The following is a 10,118-nucleotide window of genomic DNA, read 5'->3' as shown; positions in this document are numbered from 1 at the left end:
TCTGGTGCGGGAGGCCCGGGGGCCAGTGTTTGTCTTGGCTGAGGGTTCTCTCCGGCGCTTGCCGCCCCTCCGCGGGGTGTTAAAGCGTAAAGTTGGGAACGGGAGCCTGCGGGACTTAGTGGGGCACCGGCTACGGTCAGGCGCCGGCATTTTCCTGTCAAAACTTGGTTAATTCAAGCTGGAGGCAGTTTGGTGGTTGTGGGTGGTCCAGACTAATGGTCGGCATCTTTCCTGTGCAAGTTGTGACTGGAAAAGTTTGAAGATTGCAGCTCTTTTTTATTTAATCTGCTGAATAACCCTGTTACCAGTTAATAACTTGTAGCATCTGTCAATAGTTTGTCTGCAAACCTCTACATAGGAGTTTTCATCGTGTCTCTACACACTCACTGTAACTGCTGTATACACTGTTGCTGGACAACCGTGATTGAAAATCTTCAGTTTTCATTAAAAGGGATAATGTTGCTAATCCATTGCTTCCAAGTTTGGCCACCTGCTTGTGCAACCTGCTTGTGCAAGTGTCCCAGGTAACTGGAGGCTATGGAAACCGTGCTTGGTGATACCTGGATGACTTTAACTTTGGGAGTGTTGTCAATTAGTTTGTCATTATCCTGTTAAAAAAAAATCAAGGTCATGCGTTTATTGTACAGTCTCAAAGTGAGTACTAGGTTATTCACAGATGCCTGAACACCAGCTGTTAAGCTGATTTTTGAATGCATTTGTGCACTTTTCAAACAAAATCTGAAGGATAGAGAAGATGCAGATTCCATAATGCAAATTCAGTAAATGTTACATTCAAGTGTGTAATTAAAGTATTACTGAAAAATAAGCTGCAGAAGATGTTTCTGGCTTGCCACATGAGAATCCTGCAGAAATTAGGACCTTGCTAAATTCAGTCAAACTTTGGCAGAGAGCACTAAGTTTTCCGTACGGCCTTTATTTGGCAGGTTTGCTTGTCTATGGTGTGTTGCTTCATGGTCTCTGCAGAAAGCAGGATAAATCCTGTAACGAGGCCAGCGGCCTCATACCGTGACAAATGTTAGATCTCAAGGAGCATCGCTGTCTCTTACAGTTACATGGATGTGGATTTCTCCTCCTCTGAGAAGATTTGGAAGAGTAGAAGCATACCAGGAAACACTCTTGGGTGACAGTAGGCATCAGCTCTAAAATAAGAACCAAATGGTTTTGCAGTCCATGTTTTTCATATTTTGGTGATTGGTGTTTTGTGATGTGACACTGCTACGGTCCAATGGCCTGCCTATACAGAACACAGCAAAGGAAAAGGGTGTATGCCATGTGCTGTCCATGTATGGAGTGGCTGTAGTGCTGTCAGTATCTGCCTTCTGGAAAGTAGATAAGTCACAAATTCCAAGCTTCATCCTCGGAAATAAAGAAGTAGTTGAGGAAATCTGTTAAAGATGCTGATAATGCTGAGGAAGGATCAGAGAGAACATGGAGACAAATAGGAACAGCCATAAAGGATGATACCCACAGAAAGCCATGAAGAAATGAGACAGAAAACCTAAGTGGATCTTTAGGTCTGATGCTTTGAAAATGTTTGCTGGAAAGATTATTGGTTTCTTACGAAACCTAGACAAGCAGTCTGCCTGTCTCATCTTTCTTGTCTGTTGTTCTTCCCTGACACCCTTAGCATGTAGCTTCCTATTTTAGCCTTTCTTTGTTCTCTGCTGCCTACCATCTCTGGAAGTTGTGCTTGATTAATGATTGATCACAAAATCATGGAAGTGGTAACAAAAGGCTGAGAAAAGCCCATTGCCAGCATGTCTCATTAATAAGCAAGTAAAATATATTGGACTCAAGATTTCTGAAACAAGTTCCTTCTTGTGTTAGGACCCATGTACCCCAAATGACAGTTCATAGGCCTTTTGCAAGCAAATTTTCAAGATACTCCACACTGGAAATGAATTTTGTTGTGATTTTCTCAGCTTGAACAGCTGTCAAGAAAAACCCACAGCTAGCACAGGTGCTGATGGGTCAAGATTAAACAGCAACTGCATCACAAAATAAGAGCATGCAAGTTTACGTGGAGCTTGTTTGCATCATGACCGATGTTGGCTGTAAGTACTGTCCCGCTTTGACAAAAAAACCCAAACTTTTTCATGCTTTTTTCTGACTTACACTATTGCAGTCTGTTCTGTTTTAATTGTAGAGTCACCTAGTGGGTTGTTTGGTTTTTTTTTAAAACTCAACTAATGAGCATTCAGCATCTGTTGCTTGACCTGGTTGGCAGTCGCAGATGTTCAGTAACAAGCATAGTTTTGTTCTTGAGCAGTCCTCTCCATATCAAGCGGTCTTCTGCTCTTCACATAAATAGCAGATTTGAATATGGTTGGATGATAAGTAATGCTTATCCTGAATTCTAAAACATTAAACAGCTGCTGCTTTTCAACTTGATGTGTTTAAAAGTGACTCTTAACCTCTAATTTCTGTGGACTAGTGATAGAATCAGGTAGTCTGGATATAACTCCTGGTTCCTCTAGTGATTCACTTTGTGGTCTTGTGCAGTTATTTAACCTCATTTCCACATTTCTACAACTACAAATTAAGGTTAGTAATCCTTCAGTACCTTGCAAGAAAGTTGTTTAGAGAGCACTAGGGAATTTATGTGATATTTTGAAAATTCAAAATGTCAACTGAATGGTAAGTCTCTTTTTTTGTTACTAACATTGCACTTGTAGTAAAGAGGCTTGTAATCCTTCGAGATGAAAAATGCTGTGAATGCAAGATTTGTGTTTGAGAAGTTAAATGAAAAATTAAGTAATTTCTGGTTTTCTAAAAAAAGGAAAAAGCTAGTTCTGTCTCCTAGTGCTAAGATATTGTCTATTGATAGTCAGCCAACAAACAGAATGCCATTACATTTGTGTTTCAGATATGAACTGTGTTATTAATGTTTTGAGGGTAAAAGCAAAAGGGGTTTGTAACTTCTCCAATCAGATATATGTCATCCTAATCAGAGTCAAATATTGAGCTATGGTGGGAGCAAGTGGAAAAAAAAAAAAAATCTTTGTAAATATTCTAGCAATGACCTTTCAGGCCAGTTACCAGGAAATACCTAAATCAAATTAAAAAATGTTAATTTAGCTGTAAGATGATTACTGAACTATATAGCAGTGAAGACAAACTTGTTATTTGTACCTGTGCCCTTTAGAAAAGATCACAGATAAGACCACATAGCCATAGTATTCCATAGTCCATTGTGGGAACATGTCTAGTGTAAAATTAAGGGACTGATCCTTGTGTATAAAATAAGAAAAAAATTTCCTCTATAAGGATTATCAAGACTGAGTATCAGCTATGCCCTGGATCCATTTCAGACAGAGGACAATAACGATTAAATCATTACTTGAATCCAGAAATTTTGCATCCTGAAATGCAGGCTGGGGTGTTGGGGGGAGATAACCTTACTTTCTTTTAATTAGAGCAATTCAAAGATGGTTAATCTCTATGCTCAGAATTTATAATTTTTAATGCAAACATTTTAAGAAATCTCTCCCAGGAGAGAATGTGTAATACCTACTTTCTGCCTAGTTTCTCCTTAGGCTGAAAATAGAGAGTCATACATCTTGCTCTGATTATAAAGAGTACTCTTTGAGTTCCCATAGCCTTTTGCTAACTGGTTTGAAAGGTACATTTTGTAACTCTTGTTGCCTGGAGAATGTTGTCGCTGTGTTGGAAATCTAATAGCTATACCCACAGGGCCCTGAAGAGAGCTAATTAGAGCAATTTAGAATAGCAAAAGTTCTGTTCCTGGGAGGACACTGAAGAGATCCTTCCCCAAAGCAGCATGCCACAATTTCAGAGACAATTTATTGTAATATTCCTGCATAAGTCATCTGGTATCCCAAGGATTTACAAATCTGGCTATCTATTATGGTTTGTTTTCTTAGCCCTTGTGTTATCGGGGGCACTCGTGTATGCTTTGTAACATTCCTGGAGATATAAAAATGGAAAAACTCCGCCAATCAAGCACTGTCTATCTTACTTTTGCCTAGTTACCTCTCAGAACCAAGCTGTTCAAATGCACAGAAACAATCTTCTATCATGCTGATGTGTCTTTCCACCTTGAGACAAATTTATTGAGCTTTGAGAGAAGAGTTTTCAAATAAATTGTGATTCTTTTAGTGTGGTGTCATGGATTTACTTAATATTTTTCTTAAAAATAAATTGTTGCCTTTCAACTTACCAGAACAAGTTGATAGAAGAAGAAGTCAGCTCTCTTTTGTCACATTTGTATTGGCCAAGGTGACAAGAGTTGTTGGTATCTGTTTCTGTACAAAGGCTAACAATGGAATTGCTGTTATTGGAATGGTATTTTGACATTCAGATCTACATTTTTCTTTCTTTCTTAACTTTTCTTTAAGATTTGATGAGTTAGTTGCTGTGGGCCCATTTCTGCTGCCCTTGTGTACAAGTGATTTGTATTAGTCAAAGAGAATGTACGGTGAAGGACTGCCAAGCCAGGTGCTAAGCAAATGGGCTGCCAGTAGCGCTGCAAAAGCCTGAGGCCTGGCTATTTATTGCTCAAGTGTGACTTGTGCAAATGTTTCTCCCTTGCTTTTTACATACTTTTTCTGATGACTGACAGGATGTTGGACTGCATGGTTGGTTGGGCCAGTGCACGGAGCTCTGTTTAGGCATGATGGTTTAGTGCTCTGATTCTCAGTTCAGTCTCGTAGGCCGGCTGTTCTTCCTGCACCCAGCTGGCTAACAAAGGAGGAATGCTCATTCTGCTGACGTTGTGCAAGGATATTGAAAAGCTATGAATACAAGAAGCATAAAGCAAAATTTAAAGGATTATCTTCTGCTTTTATTCAACTCCTGTAGAAAGCAGCAAGAGATTTGATTGTTTTTCAATGTGTAATCAATGAGTGGGTGAACACTCCTGTGGGACCATAGCTGTGCTTCATTCAGTCCTAACCTAGCTAGGTGGGTCTGGCCAGAATGGGGACAAAGAGTTCAGCGAAAAACAGCTGGAGTGGGAGGGAATAAAAAGCTTCCAGAAATCTGATTGCCACATAAATAAAGATCTCCCTAACAACTTTTTGGTGCTTCATGTAGAGATCACAGTCTCTGAACATGGGCTTAAACCTGTCCCTAAAATGTTCCCTTTCCACAAGCACCTGTGAAGGCACAACTTCAGCCCTGTTATAGGACCTCATGTCATCATTAAAGTTAGACTGGTGAAATTGTTTTATGAGATTTTCCTCAAAATCAATTGGGTTCTGTTGCTGATGTCTGTGGTATAACTCCAGGTTTTGGAGTTTATTTGAATGTGAAACCTGTGCCAGGCAGGTACAGACAGAACTGAATGAAAGCCCTTGTTTTACGTCCACAATATTCGCAGCTTGTTAAAAAAGGAAAAGTGTGGCTGCCTTTAAATTTTCTAATAGTTGTCACCCAAAGTACTTTCACTGCTGTTTAAAGGTCACCTCAGATTTATGAATCACCTCAGGTTAATGTGTTATTAATCAGTCAGAAACCAGTTGAAAATTATTGGTTCAGCACTGTGAATGCTCTTGTGCTGGATGTTTATAGAATAAAATACCAGGAAGGGAATCAGTACTTTCATGCTATGTGTTAAATAGGAATCCTGCTGCTGTAGCTGAAACCATGCAGTCTTTCCCTCTGAATCCATTACCAGCTCCTGGTCTCTGCACTGTTTTCTGGTCTGACTGGACAGGCTCCTTCTCATTGCCTTTACAGCCTTTGATTTTGCCCAGGCTTATGCTGTCTTTCTCTTTTTTTCCCCTTTCACCTTCTGCTTTGCACTCTCCGTCACCACATCTGCTGTGTTTGGAGTGGAAGAGCCTCTTTACCATGCTGCTTCCATCTCTGCTTATTTGCTCGTTCTTGGGTTTTGCTAAAGCTATCCTTGCTTAAAATCTCATCATGATTAGTGATCAAGAACACCTTCACCTTTTTGGAATTAAACATTGCTTTAACAGCACTGTGTTCATTTCTAGAGATGGTGTGATCGGTATGCCCTGCTCCTGTGCATGATATTAGTGTTGGTTGAGAATTATGCTTGTGGTATGGTAAAGCATTAAGGTGGAGAATCTCTGCCCCCCCATGGCTTCTCTTTTAGTGCGTCTTTATTACTGAATGAAACAGACTTCCATTTCAAAAAGCTTATAGCTTTTTTATGACTAGTGCTGTCTGTAGTTTATTAGACCACCTTTTTCTGCTTGCTTAATTTGTATTTTAAGTCTATTTTTAAAATTATATTTCTATTGTGTCTTTTTAAGTATGTGTTTATTACTTTTCTATGACTCCCCAAGTGCCTTGGCTGGCAAAGTCTTAAAGAATAAAATTATTGTCATGTTATAGCTATAAAAATTCACTCCTTCCTTTGGAATGGGGCATGCAAGTTTGAAGAAGCTGAGGAAAATGAGAAGTATAGTTATCTTGGAGTTGCTTTAAGTAGAATGGGATAAATACAGAGGCAAAATATTTGTAAAATTATTTTGCAGTTATGAACTTTTAATGTGTTGATCCTCCTAATTCTACATTATGCACGTAAATCAAAGGGTGTATCTGTACTATAATTACAATGGTGTTTGTGGACAGATCCGCTCAGACTAACTTTGTAGAAGCTGATTGCTGATAGTAATCTGGAAGAACCAAAGAATTCTGTATGTGCTTGAAAACCTGCTTGAGTGTCACGGTATGTTGTCATGCTAATTAGCTCTGAGCTGGTTGTGCTTCTGGAAGGCAACTAGTATCGGAGGCAGCTTGTATCTCATACAGCTCTGTGCTACTCTGCAGACACATTAGCGACTGTATACACATTGATTTGACAGCTTTGCTGTTGTTTGGAACAGAAGGACCTGCTTTGGACTGCTGGTTGTTGTTTTTCAATAGCAATTGTAAATACCTTTGTGAAACACCAAGTGCATAAAAGGTGTACAAACAAGAAGAGGCTTCAGAGATAACTCTGAGAGCTGTAACGTAGATGCTGTACTCTTCTGCCAGAAGTCGTCATGACAGACTCAGGATCTGTTCTCATGGTTCTCCATATTGCAGATAACTCTGTTTCAGAGCCAACTTTTCAGTAAACCCCAGCTAAACTAAGCGTGTAAGCAGTTGGCCAGCGCAGCTACAAACAAGGTCAAGCAAGAGCATAGGACAGGAAATATTTATGCATTAATGGCAATTTCCTTATTACAGCTCATGTTTTGTAAGGAGTAAATTCCCAGCTGGGGGCAATTCTGAGGCAGCAAGCAAATTTACCCAGCTTTTGACTTTTCAGATATTGCCTGCCTTTGTAACGGCTCTGCAGATCACTAGGTAAGTGCAAAATGCTGTTGAAGTTAGGTGATGACTTAAGACAGTCTCAGCTTTTCAGGCAGAGTCACTGAATAGGAGAGACAGGATACATTTATCTTCCACTGCACAGTGTGGTGGGGTGACCCCCAGGGCAGAGACAAGAAAAACTTGTGGATCAAAATAAAGACAGTTTAATAAGTGAAGGAAAAATGAAAAAAAACCCCACCGAGTCGTTCAAAGGCAATTACCACCCCTCACCAACAGACTGATGCCCAGCTAGCCTCTGAGCAATAGCTGCCCTGGAAAGACTCCCCCCCAGTTTTATTGCTGAGCATGACATATGGCGTGGAATAACCCTTTGGTCAGTTTGGGTCAACTGTCCCAGCCATGTGTCCTCCCAACCTCCTGTCCACCCCCAACCTGTTTGCTGGGGGGGCAGAGTGAAAACCAGAGAAGGCCTTGGTGCTTTGCAAGCACTGTTCATCAATAGCTAAAACATCAGTGTATTATCAACACTGTTTTAGTCATAAATCTAAAACACAGCATCATACAGGTTGCTGTGAAGAAAATTAACTCCATCCCAGCCAGACCCAGTACATACAGATAGGCCCGACCCTTTAGTGGGATAAACACTGTGCTAACTATAAATATAACTTGACTGCATTTGCATCTTCTCCTCTTATTTTCTTTAGTTAGTATTAATGACATGTATCTGGTTGACATAGAGAAATACCAGTATTTCAAACTCCAAATAGATTTTATGGAAGCTATAAGCGAAGATTTTCAAATGGAATGGCTGAAATTGTGCATCTGGTCTCTATTTATGCACATGAATATTTTGGTCTTTGGACATGTACTTCACTTGCAGTTCTAGAAAATTTGTAGTAGTCTGATCACTCTAAAACTGCATTTTACAGGGGTTATATATTAACCATTTTTGCTTGCATTTTGTGATATATTTTCATTGTGTATTTCGGTGAAATTGTAGTTTTGGTAAATCTGCAACCTAGAGAAATATAAGCTGCTGTTTAGAGAAACTTATTCCTGTAGAACCATCTCTTTTTTTTTCTTCTAGAAAAGTCTGTGCCCTGTGGTGAAATCTCACTCTGTTTAAGGACTTCCTGGAATGTAATTTCTAGCATTCCTCCATTCGTCCTATAAGTGCTCCTACTTTATTTGAACTCCTGTTTTTATGTGAAATTTGTTACATTTCTTTCTGGAGGAGAAGATCACTTGGAGCAGAGAAGCTGAGATCACATATGTGGGATGGAGGTTGTATTAGGCTGGAAACAGTAATCCGTTATTAAAACCAAGCAGTGTTTTGACCTACAAAGGGTCAAAGGGTAAGTTGAGCATCAGGCTTTATTTCGTTTGGCCACTGATACTGTGGAACTTTTGTATTTGTCATTTGGGCTGGCAGCAGAGTTCTCTGTTTTTTCCACCATGTAAGTTACAAAACAAGCGATTCAGGTGCTAAATACATGTAGTCCCATTGTAGATATCCCACATACCCCACCTGGCCTCCAGCAGCTGTTCCAGAAGTGCACAAGCCTTAGTAAGTCTTGTTTTGTTTCCACCAGTCCCATGCTGATGTGTCATTTAAAATGTTTTTAGATACCTATTTTTAGGCACCTGAATCACTTTTCAAACATCAGTTTAGCAAATACATCTACAAAAATCCTGTAAGCCACAGTTCTACACCTAGCATATCAGCTATACCGTTGCAGCTGGTGTGCAAGCTCCTCTGTACATGTCAAAAGATGACCTTATCAAAGATATTTAAGGCCCAGCAAGTTGCTCTCTATCCTGCAGTCAGTATGCATCTTTACATCATTGGGGCTTGCCTGCCTGTGCATTCCCTGTGTTTGTGTGTCCGCTTGGCTCTTGGCAAAATTATTTATGTTCTTTCCAGTCTGCCTTCCAGAATCATCCTGATGCCTTTGTTTGCCTCAGTCTTCTGGCCTTCAGTCTGTTTTCCCTGGCTCTGCTCTCATTTGCTTCACCCAGTATTTCTTATGACTATGACCCTTCTCAGTGGTTTACCCAGCCATTTCAGGAGATACCCTGTCTTTTGACTTTTGCGTTTTGTGCTCTGTCTTGTGAGCTGGCCAGAAGTGTGAGGTTAACCATAACCTTGACTTGAGTTGTCTGAGAGCATCCCTATGTCACATGTTGAATTCCTAATTATATGTTGAATTCCTGACTGTTTACCAGCATGTTCTTCTTGCTTTGAACCCAAAGGCAACCTCAGGAGACAGGCTTTTAAACCAAACCATTGGCCCAAGAAGGCTTGGGGTGCTCCTTAAGAGCCTCCTTCTGTGGCTTTGGATAACTAGTTCCTTCTAAGTGAATAGGAAGGAAGGTCAAATGTTTGGGATGAGTGAAAAAGTAGTTTAACCTCAGGAAGGGCTTCATAAACCTTTGCAAAAGCTGAGTTTGCTATTTCCATATCAGATCTTCTTTCTTCAGCAAGATTTGCTATGAGCTTGTTGCTTATCCTTGATGATTCTTGGGCTCTCTAACATACATTGGTGCCAGAGATGAAGCATGTATATAGTACATATAGAAATATGTGTAATGGTCAGGTTAACATAGTGTCAGGATACTACCATGTCTGTTTGATGAGCATATTGACGTGTATCACAGACTGAACTGAGGACTTATTTCCTTGTTTAGCAAGTATGTAGTGCTAGTAACAGCATTACAAAGATCTCTTTTCAGTCATGTCAAAGTTGGTGCATTTTTTCCTACTTTTAAAAAAAAATTATGCTGATTTGTATGATTTAACCATAAATACTTACTTGGTACTTGGACCATATTGAAAATAAACCCCA

This window comes from Egretta garzetta, unplaced genomic scaffold, assembly GCF_000687185.1.
Source record: "Egretta garzetta isolate BGI_Z169 unplaced genomic scaffold, ASM68718v1 scaffold107, whole genome shotgun sequence".
In the NCBI taxonomy this organism is placed as follows: domain Eukaryota; kingdom Metazoa; phylum Chordata; class Aves; order Pelecaniformes; family Ardeidae; genus Egretta; species Egretta garzetta.
Note: the sequence above shows the minus strand (reverse complement) of the source record.